At 44.6% G+C, this 12,093-nt stretch overlaps 5 non-coding genes and 7 pseudogenes across 5 annotated transcripts; 6 read left to right on the forward strand and 6 right to left on the reverse strand.

Moving 5' to 3' along the window:
* Positions 1 to 564: 564 nt before the first annotated feature.
* LOC117457944 (5S ribosomal RNA) lies at positions 565 to 672 on the forward strand (annotated as a pseudogene).
* Positions 673 to 1,035: 363 nt separating this feature from the next.
* Positions 1,036 to 1,154, reverse strand: LOC117457928 (5S ribosomal RNA). The gene has a single exon (XR_004553377.1). It is a non-coding gene; the product is annotated as a 5S ribosomal RNA (ribosomal RNA).
* A 587-nt stretch (positions 1,155 to 1,741) lies between these two features.
* LOC117457939 (5S ribosomal RNA) lies at positions 1,742 to 1,851 on the forward strand (annotated as a pseudogene).
* Positions 1,852 to 2,214: 363 nt separating this feature from the next.
* LOC117457940 (5S ribosomal RNA) lies at positions 2,215 to 2,333 on the reverse strand. Its single transcript, XR_004553380.1, has one exon. It is a non-coding gene; the product is annotated as a 5S ribosomal RNA (ribosomal RNA).
* A 587-nt stretch (positions 2,334 to 2,920) lies between these two features.
* Positions 2,921 to 3,029, forward strand: LOC117457932 (5S ribosomal RNA; annotated as a pseudogene).
* Positions 3,030 to 3,393: 364 nt separating this feature from the next.
* Positions 3,394 to 3,502, reverse strand: LOC117457931 (5S ribosomal RNA; annotated as a pseudogene).
* Positions 3,503 to 4,089: 587 nt separating this feature from the next.
* On the forward strand, positions 4,090 to 4,198 carry LOC117457933 (5S ribosomal RNA; annotated as a pseudogene).
* Positions 4,199 to 4,561: 363 nt separating this feature from the next.
* LOC117457951 (5S ribosomal RNA) lies at positions 4,562 to 4,680 on the reverse strand. Its single transcript, XR_004553387.1, has one exon. It is a non-coding gene; the product is annotated as a 5S ribosomal RNA (ribosomal RNA).
* A 587-nt stretch (positions 4,681 to 5,267) lies between these two features.
* LOC117457941 (5S ribosomal RNA) lies at positions 5,268 to 5,377 on the forward strand (annotated as a pseudogene).
* Positions 5,378 to 5,740: 363 nt separating this feature from the next.
* On the reverse strand, positions 5,741 to 5,859 carry LOC117457954 (5S ribosomal RNA). Its single transcript, XR_004553390.1, has one exon. It is a non-coding gene; the product is annotated as a 5S ribosomal RNA (ribosomal RNA).
* Positions 5,860 to 6,446: 587 nt separating this feature from the next.
* Positions 6,447 to 6,555, forward strand: LOC117457934 (5S ribosomal RNA; annotated as a pseudogene).
* Positions 6,556 to 6,918: 363 nt separating this feature from the next.
* LOC117457955 (5S ribosomal RNA) lies at positions 6,919 to 7,037 on the reverse strand. Its single transcript, XR_004553391.1, has one exon. It is a non-coding gene; the product is annotated as a 5S ribosomal RNA (ribosomal RNA).
* Positions 7,038 to 12,093: the final 5,056 nt, after the last annotated feature.

The raw sequence follows: 12,093 nt of genomic DNA on the forward strand, positions 1-12,093 counted from the left end.
TTTTTAAAGCTGCTCAAACGCCGCTGATAACCCTGAACCTTCTCAGCTACAGCTAAAGTACAATCTATCCTCTTTTACGCCTGTAAATCACCTGTTTGGAGCCCCATGTTTGCTGGCACATTACATGGACATTTTGCAAAAAACTGAAAGTTGCCCATTACATCTTGAATCATGACTTTTATCAACAATGCATTCATATAAAATAGAGCATCTCAGTCTTGGTGTGTGAATGCTTGTTTGGCTGAAAGTTCAATTCAAGCTTTCTTTTGCAAAGTGCTGGAATCGGCTGCCATTTAAGTAAGATCTGCCCAAACGATGGTCCGTTCTGAAAGGGGGAACTACGCTGACGACTTTTAATCCGTTTCTATGGCAGTTTTGCTCCCTTTATTGATCTCGGTTGTACTTTAATAAAGCTTGTCTGTACTTCAAATCTTTCTCCTCGCTTTCTCTTGCCCGTAGTTTAGGCTCCAAGCTTGAGTAAAAGAGGATAGATTGTATTTTAGCTGTAGAAGAAGGCTGCGTTATCAGCGGTGTTGAAGTAGCATGTGTGCCGGTTCAATTATCGTTTACGCCCATACCACCCTGAACGCGCCCGATCTCGGAAGCCAAGCAGGGTCGGGCCGGGTCAGTACTTGGATGGGAGACCGCCTGGGAATACCCGGTCCGTAAGCTTTTTATTTTCTTCCTTCATCGGCAGAGGTCCCTGCACATTCTTTTGAGGGTTAGCCAATCTCCAATCTATCATCCAATCATGATATTCCATTTCCATTGTGAGATTGGACCTAAGCCAATCACGTCACAGCATCACAGTGGACAGAGCCACTCACGGCACTGCTTCTCTCCGAACCCGCCCCCTACACCCTGTTGATTGACAGTGGTCCTTTTTTTGCTTTGGCTTTTAAATAGTTATGAAAATGTCAATATTTGAGCAAATTGTTTATCAGAGCAATAGTTAACTTTGCATTGTCCTCAGTCTGTTTACAGCTGTGTCAATTGAAAGGGCAGCGCCGTCTGCTGACGAAGGAATAAAGTAAAAGCTTACGGCACCGGGTATTCCCAGGCGGTCTCCCATCCAAGTACTGACCCGGCCCGACCCTGCTTAGCTTCCGAGATCGGACGAGATCGGGCGTGTTCAGGGTGGTATGGCCGTAAACGAAAATTGGACCGGCACACATGCTTTTTAAAGCTGCTCAAACGCCGCTGATAACCCTGAACCTTCTCAGCTACAGCTAAAGTACAATCTATCCTCTTTTACGCCTGTAAATCACCTGTTTGGAGCCCCATGTTTGCTGGCACATTACATGGACATTTTGCAAAAAACTGAAAGTTGCCCATTACATCTTGAATCATGACTTTTATCAACAATGCATTCATATAAAATAGAGCATCTCAGTCTTGGTGTGTGAATGCTTGTTTGGCTGAAAGTTCAATTCAAGCTTTCTTTTGCAAAGTGCTGGAATCGGCTGCCATTTAAGTAAGATCTGCCCAAACGATGGTCCGTTCTGAAAGGGGGAACTACGCTGACGACTTTTAATCCGTTTCTATGGCAGTTTTGCTCCCTTTATTGATCTCGGTTGTACTTTAATAAAGCTTGTCTGTACTTCAAATCTTTCTCCTCGCTTTCTCTTGCCCGTAGTTTAGGCTCCAAGCTTGAGTAAAAGAGGATAGATTGTATTTTAGCTGTAGAAGAAGGCTGCGTTATCAGCGGTGTTGAAGTAGCATGTGTGCCGGTTCAATTATCGTTTACGCCCATACCACCCTGAACGCGCCCGATCTCGGAAGCCAAGCAGGGTCGGGGCCGGGTCAGTACTTGGATGGGAGACCGCCTGGGAATACCCGGTGCCGTAAGCTTTTTATTTTCTTCCTTCATCGGCAGAGGTCCCTGCTCATTCTTTTGAGGGTTAGCCAATCTCCAATCTATCATCCAATCATGATATTCCATTTCCATTGTGAGATTGGACCTAAGCCAATCACGTCACAGCATCACAGTGGACAGAGCCACTCACGGCACTGCTTCTCTCCGAACCCGCCCCCTACACCCTGTTGATTGACAGTGGTCCTTTTTTTGCTTTGGCTTTTAAATAGTTATGAAAATGTCAATATTTGAGCAAATTGTTTATCAGAGCAATAGTTAACTTTGCATTGTCCTCAGTCTGTTTACAGCTGTGTCAATTGAAAGGGCAGCGCCGTCTGCTGACGAAGGAATAAAGTAAAAGCTTACGGCACCGGGTATTCCCAGGCGGTCTCCCATCCAAGTACTGACCCGGCCCGACCCTGCTTAGCTTCCGAGATCGGACGAGATCGGGCGTGTTCAGGGTGGTATGGCCGTAAACGAAAATTGGACCGGCACACATGCTTTTTAAAGCTGCTCAAACGCCGCTGATAACCCTGAACCTTCTCAGCTACAGCTAAAGTACAATCTATCCTCTTTTACGCCTGTAAATCACCTGTTTGGAGCCCCATGTTTGCTGGCACATTACATGGACATTTTGCAAAAAACTGAAAGTTGCCCATTACATCTTGAATCATGACTTTTATCAACAATGCATTCATATAAAATAGAGCATCTCAGTCTTGGTGTGTGAATGCTTGTTTGGCTGAAAGTTCAATTCAAGCTTTCTTTTGCAAAGTGCTGGAATCGGCTGCCATTTAAGTAAGATCTGCCCAAACGATGGTCCGTTCTGAAAGGGGGAACTACGCTGACGACTTTTAATCCGTTTCTATGGCAGTTTTGCTCCCTTTATTGATCTCGGTTGTACTTTAATAAAGCTTGTCTGTACTTCAAATCTTTCTCCTCGCTTTCTCTTGCCCGTAGTTTAGGCTCCAAGCTTGAGTAAAAGAGGATAGATTGTATTTTAGCTGTAGAAGAAGGCTGCGTTATCAGCGGTGTTGAAGTAGCATGTGTGCCGGTTCAATTATCGTTTACGCCCATACCACCCTGAACGCGCCCGATCTCGGAAGCCAAGCAGGGTCGGGCCGGGTCAGTACTTGGATGGGAGACCGCCTGGGAATACCCGGTGCCGTAAGCTTTTTATTTTCTTCCTTCATCGGCAGAGGTCCCTGCATCATTCTTTTGAGGGTTAGCCAATCTCCAATCTATCATCCAATCATGATATTCCATTTCCATTGTGAGATTGGACCTAAGCCAATCACGTCACAGCATCACAGTGGACAGAGCCACTCACGGCACTGCTTCTCTCCGAACCCGCCCCCTACACCCTGTTGATTGACAGTGGTCCTTTTTTTGCTTTGGCTTTTAAATAGTTATGAAAATGTCAATATTTGAGCAAATTGTTTATCAGAGCAATAGTTAACTTTGCATTGTCCTCAGTCTGTTTACAGCTGTGTCAATTGAAAGGGCAGCGCCGTCTGCTGACGAAGGAATAAAGTAAAAGCTTACGGCACCGGGTATTCCCAGGCGGTCTCCCATCCAAGTACTGACCCGGCCCGACCCTGCTTAGCTTCCGAGATCGGGCGTGTTCAGGGTGGTATGGCCGTAAACGAAAATTGGACCGGCACACATGCTTTTTAAAGCTGCTCAAACGCCGCTGATAACCCTGAACCTTCTCAGCTACAGCTAAAGTACAATCTATCCTCTTTTACGCCTGTAAATCACCTGTTTGGAGCCCCATGTTTGCTGGCACATTACATGGACATTTTGCAAAAAACTGAAAGTTGCCCATTACATCTTGAATCATGACTTTTATCAACAATGCATTCATATAAAATAGAGCATCTCAGTCTTGGTGTGTGAATGCTTGTTTGGCTGAAAGTTCAATTCAAGCTTTCTTTTGCAAAGTGCTGGAATCGGCTGCCATTTAAGTAAGATCTGCCCAAACGATGGTCCGTTCTGAAAGGGGGAACTACGCTGACGACTTTTAATCCGTTTCTATGGCAGTTTTGCTCCCTTTATTGATCTCGGTTGTACTTTAATAAAGCTTGTCTGTACTTCAAATCTTTCTCCTCGCTTTCTCTTGCCCGTAGTTTAGGCTCCAAGCTTGAGTAAAAGAGGATAGATTGTATTTTAGCTGTAGAAGAAGGCTGCGTTATCAGCGGTGTTGAAGTAGCATGTGTGCCGGTTCAATTATCGTTTACGCCCATACCACCCTGAACGCGCCCGATCTCGGAAGCCAAGCAGGGTCGGGCCGGGTCAGTACTTGGATGGGAGACCGCCTGGGAATACCCGGTGCCGTAAGCTTTTTATTTTCTTCCTTCATCGGCAGAGGTCCCTGCACATTCTTTTGAGGGTTAGCCAATCTCCAATCTATCATCCAATCATGATATTCCATTTCCATTGTGAGATTGGACCTAAGCCAATCACGTCACAGCATCACAGTGGACAGAGCCACTCACGGCACTGCTTCTCTCCGAACCCGCCCCCTACACCCTGTTGATTGACAGTGGTCCTTTTTTTGCTTTGGCTTTTAAATAGTTATTAAAATGTCAATATTTGAGCAAATTGTTTATCAGAGCAATAGTTAACTTTGCATTGTCCTCAGTCTGTTTACAGCTGTGTCAATTGAAAGGGCAGCGCCGTCTGCTGACGAAGGAATAAAGTAAAAGCTTACGGCACCGGGTATTCCCAGGCGGTCTCCCATCCAAGTACTGACCCGGCCCGACCCTGCTTAGCTTCCGAGATCGGACGAGATCGGGCGTGTTCAGGGTGGTATGGCCGTAAACGAAAATTGGACCGGCACACATGCTTTTTAAAGCTGCTCAAACGCCGCTGATAACCCTGAACCTTCTCAGCTACAGCTAAAGTACAATCTATCCTCTTTTACGCCTGTAAATCACCTGTTTGGAGCCCCATGTTTGCTGGCACATTACATGGACATTTTGCAAAAAACTGAAAGTTGCCCATTACATCTTGAATCATGACTTTTATCAACAATGCATTCATATAAAATAGAGCATCTCAGTCTTGGTGTGTGAATGCTTGTTTGGCTGAAAGTTCAATTCAAGCTTTCTTTTGCAAAGTGCTGGAATCGGCTGCCATTTAAGTAAGATCTGCCCAAACGATGGTCCGTTCTGAAAGGGGGAACTACGCTGACGACTTTTAATCCGTTTCTATGGCAGTTTTGCTCCCTTTATTGATCTCGGTTGTACTTTAATAAAGCTTGTCTGTACTTCAAATCTTTCTCCTCGCTTTCTCTTGCCCGTAGTTTAGGCTCCAAGCTTGAGTAAAAGAGGATAGATTGTATTTTAGCTGTAGAAGAAGGCTGCGTTATCAGCGGTGTTGAAGTAGCATGTGTGCCGGTTCAATTATCGTTTACGCCCATACCACCCTGAACGCGCCCGATCTCGGAAGCCAAGCAGGGTCGGGGCCGGGTCAGTACTTGGATGGGAGACCGCCTGGGAATACCCGGTGCCGTAAGCTTTTTATTTTCTTCCTTCATCGGCAGAGGTCCCTGCTCATTCTTTTGAGGGTTAGCCAATCTCCAATCTATCATCCAATCATGATATTCCATTTCCATTGTGAGATTGGACCTAAGCCAATCACGTCACAGCATCACAGTGGACAGAGCCACTCACGGCACTGCTTCTCTCCGAACCCGCCCCCTACACCCTGTTGATTGACAGTGGTCCTTTTTTTGCTTTGGCTTTTAAATAGTTATTAAAATGTCAATATTTGAGCAAATTGTTTATCAGAGCAATAGTTAACTTTGCATTGTCCTCAGTCTGTTTACAGCTGTGTCAATTGAAAGGGCAGCGCCGTCTGCTGACGAAGGAATAAAGTAAAAGCTTACGGCACCGGGTATTCCCAGGCGGTCTCCCATCCAAGTACTGACCCGGCCCGACCCTGCTTAGCTTCCGAGATCGGACGAGATCGGGCGTGTTCAGGGTGGTATGGCCGTAAACGAAAATTGGACCGGCACACATGCTTTTTAAAGCTGCTCAAACGCCGCTGATAACCCTGAACCTTCTCAGCTACAGCTAAAGTACAATCTATCCTCTTGTACGCCTGTAAATCACCTGTTTGGAGCCCCATGTTTGCTGGCACATTACATGGACATTTTGCAAAAAACTGAAAGTTGCCCATTACATCTTGAATCATGACTTTTATCAACAATGCATTCATATAAAATAGAGCATCTCAGTCTTGGTGTGTGAATGCTTGTTTGGCTGAAAGTTCAATTCAAGCTTTCTTTTGCAAAGTGCTGGAATCGGCTGCCATTTAAGTAAGATCTGCCCAAACGATGGTCCGTTCTGAAAGGGGGAACTACGCTGACGACTTTTAATCCGTTTCTATGGCAGTTTTGCTCCCTTTATTGATCTCGGTTGTACTTTAATAAAGCTTGTCTGTACTTCAAATCTTTCTCCTCGCTTTCTCTTGCCCGTAGTTTAGGCTCCAAGCTTGAGTAAAAGAGGATAGATTGTATTTTAGCTGGAGAAGAAGGCTGCGTTATCAGCGGTGTTGAAGTAGCATGTGTGCCGGTTCAATTATCGTTTACGCCCATACCACCCTGAACGCGCCCGATCTCGGAAGCCAAGCAGGGTCGGGCCGGGTCAGTACTTGGATGGGAGACCGCCTGGGAATACCCGGTGCCGTAAGCTTTTTATTTTCTTCCTTCATCGGCAGAGGTCCCTGCACATTCTTTTGAGGGTTAGCCAATCTCCAATCTATCATCCAATCATGATATTCCATTTCCATTGTGAGATTGGACCTAAGCCAATCACGTCACAGCATCACAGTGGACAGAGCCACTCACGGCACTGCTTCTCTCCGAACCCGCCCCCTACACCCTGTTGATTGACAGTGGTCCTTTTTTTGCTTTGGCTTTTAAATAGTTATTAAAATGTCAATATTTGAGCAAATTGTTTATCAGAGCAATAGTTAACTTTGCATTGTCCTCAGTCTGTTTACAGCTGTGTCAATTGAAAGGGCAGCGCCGTCTGCTGACGAAGGAATAAAGTAAAAGCTTACGGCACCGGGTATTCCCAGGCGGTCTCCCATCCAAGTACTGACCCGGCCCGACCCTGCTTAGCTTCCGAGATCGGACGAGATCGGGCGTGTTCAGGGTGGTATGGCCGTAAACGAAAATTGGACCGGCACACATGCTTTTTAAAGCTGCTCAAACGCCGCTGATAACCCTGAACCTTCTCAGCTACAGCTAAAGTACAATCTATCCTCTTGTACGCCTGTAAATCACCTGTTTGGAGCCCCATGTTTGCTGGCACATTACATGGACATTTTGCAAAAAACTGAAAGTTGCCCATTACATCTTGAATTAAAACTGCGGTCACAGACGTGCATGCAGTTGTGGGCGGGCCTTCGCGTCCGAGCGCCTGTAGGGGAGGGTCGCCGGTCGTCCCGGCGTCAAGCAGATGCGCGCGTGTCCTCCAAAATGAGCCGTTCGTAATTTCTCAAACGTGCGCGTCCCGGACTCCCAGGTCTTCCGGCAGCGACCGGGAAACGTATGTGGGCTCGCCGCCTCGAAGGAAAACACATTTCTGTAAAGGCTCGTCGACGATCGATTATCGCGGAGGCTGTCTGGAGGAGCCGTAACCTGTTAAACCCCGAGCCTGTTTTTCAGGTTTCAGGCTCGAAAAAGACATTCCCAGAATAAATTACCATAACTTCACTTCTAAAAGGTTTATATGAATTTTATCAAATCAAGGTTACATCTGTGAGTTGGATGTAGAAGTGTCAGAATCAATATAGATTGTTCTGTGTCAGAGTAAATTCAGATGGAACATAGCAAAAAAATGTAAATTCCTGTCTCCGCCTAAAGAAAACCCATTACTTATAGTGAAGACCAACCTTGAATGATGGGTTAGTAGCCTAAAAGCTTTAGGAATCCAAAGTATAACATAATAAGTACCCTGTATCAAGATTTAGGCAAAACAAGTGACATTTGACCTTTTTAGAGAGGTTTATGAAAATAAAGTCCAGGCAGAATAAGCTTTGGGCACATTTGACCTTTTTCAGGTACCAGACTATACAAATCATTGTATTACATTGAATCATCACTATAGGTATCAGAGATGTTCACAATTCTTTTTTTGCAAGTCCAAGTCAAGTCTCTAGTCTTTGGTCACGAGTCCAAGTCAAGTCTCAAGTCTTTGTGGGGTGAGACTTGATCAAGTCCCAAGTCTTTGGTCACGAGTCCAAGTCAAGTCTCAAGTCTCTAACGAATAAAAGTCTCATGTCTCTTCTGGTTGTAATAAGCCTTCTATTGTCTGCTGCTATCCAGTCTGTTAAGAATACTGCATGGCTATATCTAAGAAATTCAAAGCATTTACTGTGTTATTATCACTCCTATATCTATTAGCATACAGTATCAGTACTGATTAGTTGTTTGTTATATGATCACTTTAAACAGGCTATTGCAATGCAATATGAGGAAAAACATCACACTTTAGCTAAATGCAAACAACTTATAAGCAAAACACTTCAGAATCAGAAATCAGTATCACAAATACTTTATTAATCCCCCGCAGGGAAACTGTTAAAAGTACTTAAAAGCTGGTAATGATTAACGTTACCGACCTTTTTTATGTCATGTCAAGAGTTGGATGTCAACGCCACTCAACTCAAACAAGTGTGACAAGCAATTCACTAATCTTTTCAAATATTCAGTTACAAAGCTAGTAGCAAGCTAAGTTAACATTACATAGCTGATGCTGAGCTAAACATGTTTGCTAACCGTCCATGCGTTAATGTGACTGACCTCTCCGGGTGAGTTTTCAAGTGCCTGATGAAATTGGACGTTGTTGCGCCAGCATCCTTGATTTTGATATTGCAGACTTTGCAGTGTGCGCTCCTTTTGTTGGTGCCGCCGGCGTTTTGTTCGAAGTTGTTGTAGTTGAACCTAATTACAAGCGGTACAGCCGCAGGTGTGCCGCCGGTCGCTATTGTGTTACTACGAGGTAGTAACAGAGGCGCGCACGTCTGCGTAATGAGCCCGGCTAAAGTAACTGGATGGCCTGCCTGCCTGTCAGCCTTCCATCTGGGCACACATTTCTCTCGTGCCCTCATTGGTCATGTGCGCGTTCGTGTGTGTTGGAGGAGGCGGGCTCTATAAGGAAGTAGCAGCCTCTAGCAGATTATCTCCGGTTGTGTATTTTCAAATTCTAGCGATCTCGAGCCAGTTTCTCTCAAATGTACCTACCCCACCTTTAATACGCCAAAAATAGAAAACACAATGATTGTTCACGAGTCCCAACACACGAGTCCAAGTCGAGTCTGAAGTCTTTTGGTCACGAGTCCAAGTCAAGTCTGAAGTCTCTGTGTGTGCGACTTAAGTGCGACTCGAGTCCGAGTCGCAGACTCGAGTCCCCATCTCTGATAGGTATTCATTCCACCCAAAACAACAACAAAAAATATTTAAAAAAAAAAATATATATATATATATATATATTGTATGTGTGAGTGTGTGTACTAGGTGTCTGTAAGTGTGTGTAGGTGTGTATGTGTAGGTGTAGCTGTGTGGGTATGTGTAGCTGTGTGGGGATGTGTGTGTATGTACCAACGCACTATACAATAAACTACACTGTAGGTCATTGTGTGTAAGTGTACTTGCACAATAAAAAAAAACGGAAACATAAGTGACATTTGACTCCAACTGGGGCAGATTTATTTCAAACATTTTACCAACACACTATAGGCATGTAAAAACAATTTTTTTACCAATGTACTATACAATAAAATCACACTAGGTATATAAAAACAAGTAATTTTTTTTAAATAAACACTCGCAAAACGTTATACCTACCTGAACTTTATACCTATCTGAATGTTCCAGTATTTAGGTCGTGCCACTCCCTGAAACAGTTCTTTTTGACAGTGAAGCACAGAGGGACCTGGCACTTCCTGCAGCACACAGGTGTCTTCACCCTTTTGAGTCCAGCATCTAGGCACCTCCTGCAGTTCTTCCTGACCTTGGTGGCATCTTCCCATAATACTCGGGGATGCATGTGAGTGGTGGAGGAGGGGGTGGTTGAGGTGCAGGGCCTTCAGCAAACTCCAACAATTCTGCAGCAAGCTGCTCCCTGAAAGACTTCTGGGTGTGAGGCTTTGTCCTGCTGGGGTCACACCCCATCTAACAAATGTGGAAAAACAAAGAGATTCGATTAATTCACTGGCTTATACTTATAGGATAATATTGGACTATAAATTAATAATATGACACCAAATAAATAAGTAAACACATGTATATATTCATTCACTGGCCATTCATTTAGAAAATGTAACTCAAAAAGACAAGTAACACTATTTAGCATTTTGGCTAATCATTCCTGTTGGCTAAGCTAACACTAGGCGCATTCACACTGCGGTACTTTTCCCACAAAGGTTCATGCGAACTCTTTGTTCGCATGAACTAAGTACAGATCGCGTTCACACCGGAAAAAGTCCCTAGGGTGGATTAGGCAAATGAAGCCGCTGACGTCACTTCTTCTTCTGCTTTGGGTTTACTGGCAGGCCGCAAACCACTTCACGGCGTATAGCTGCCGCCGGAAGTCCCCGGAGTTGGGGAAGGCTTCAGTAGAAGCTGCTGGGACTCCCAGCAGCTTCTACTGAAGCCTTCCGAGTAAATCACCAGAACGCCGACACCTCCTCATCTCCACCGCTCCCATGTTTTATTTTGTGTTGCCATAAGTTAGTCTCTCTGCGTTTCTGCGATGGGCTAATGCTAATGCTAATAATGCTAATGCGAGGATAATAAAATGGCGGCTTCACAAAACTTTTTGGGAGTTTTGCGGGCCGTGGTTTACAATCCGCCCAGCCAATCAGACATATAGCTCTTTTAGCAGTTCCACCAAAACACATAAGTAATATATAAAAACAGAGAGATTACATACCTTTCCCGTGGTGGAAGATCAACATCCGAGTCACTACTGTCCGGATCCAGGTCTGGCTGGAGGAGATCATCCACCGACGAAGAGTCATCTGGTAGGATCATAGCCCCGCTATCGTCAGCTAGCATCTCTAGCACCTGCTCTGTGGTGAAGCTCTCCCTTATGGCTGCGTAATGGAGCCGGAGCGGGCGTAGTTTATACTACGCAGGATCATATCTTTGGAACCCATTGGTCGATTTGGGTGATTGACACCTTTTATGAACCGTTAGAGCCAATAGAATCGAGTGACAGTTAGTAACTTTCAGATGATATGTAGTTTGTGCAGAAAATATTAATTACTTGTGACACTTGTTTTGTTTCGGTAAAAATGGTTCTTATCGTCAGTTAGCTGAGATTCTTCTCGTTAATCTGGTATAACACATTGATAGGTTTTTAAATATTAAGATGCCCTGAGACAGTGTCGAGAAAAAAAACCAGGGTCCCCGGGGACCTCCGGGTTTAACAGGTTAACCGTGGCGTGCGGTGCAGTGGGTTGTGCAGACGTTCTGCCCTTGGCTGTTTGTTTACTCAATAAACGCATCTCCTCTGGATATTAGGCCATGTATGTTCCATACCAGTAGAGTTTGCTTTTTGTTGTTGTGTTTATTGATCAAAAAGCAAACCTTCAATACAGCTGTTATGTGGTCAAGGTAAGTAAAGTAATATTTGAAGCTGTGTATTGGTTAATATTAGCATATGACTTAAAATGAAAACAAAACAGCATTTCACAAAACGCCACAGCATTTCACAAAACGCTACAGCATTTCAGAAAACACCACAGCATTTCACATTGGACGGAAAGGGTATTCCTTTAGGGAGAACACTTCTTGTTTATGATTGGACAGAGCCAGCCAGACAGCACTGCTGTGATTGGTTGTTTTTGCTGCCAGTGAAGAAATGACGCTTCGTGATTGGTCAACGTCCGACAGCGCAATATGTCCCAACCGGTCCCTCCCAACACATCAGCCGTTAGCACACACTCAGAGCTCACAGCTCCTCATATCTGTTCAGAAACTGGACAAAAGTTAAATATGTACAAACCACAGACTGTCTATGTCATGGCGAATACAGTCGCTGCTTTATTTATGTCTGTATGACGTTGTTGTGAGTGTGGACGGAGCAGCTACAGGTTAGTTTAGCCTGATGGATCCAATTCCATTCTGAAAACACGCATTTTAAAAGCTTTTCACCTGCCGTCTTGTCTGCAGACTTGTCAAAGCATTAATTCATGGTTTTTACTAACCGTTATCAGTA

The sequence above is a fragment of the Pseudochaenichthys georgianus genome, chromosome 13 (genome assembly GCF_902827115.2).
Source record: "Pseudochaenichthys georgianus chromosome 13, fPseGeo1.2, whole genome shotgun sequence".
NCBI lineage: Eukaryota > Metazoa > Chordata > Actinopteri > Perciformes > Channichthyidae > Pseudochaenichthys > Pseudochaenichthys georgianus.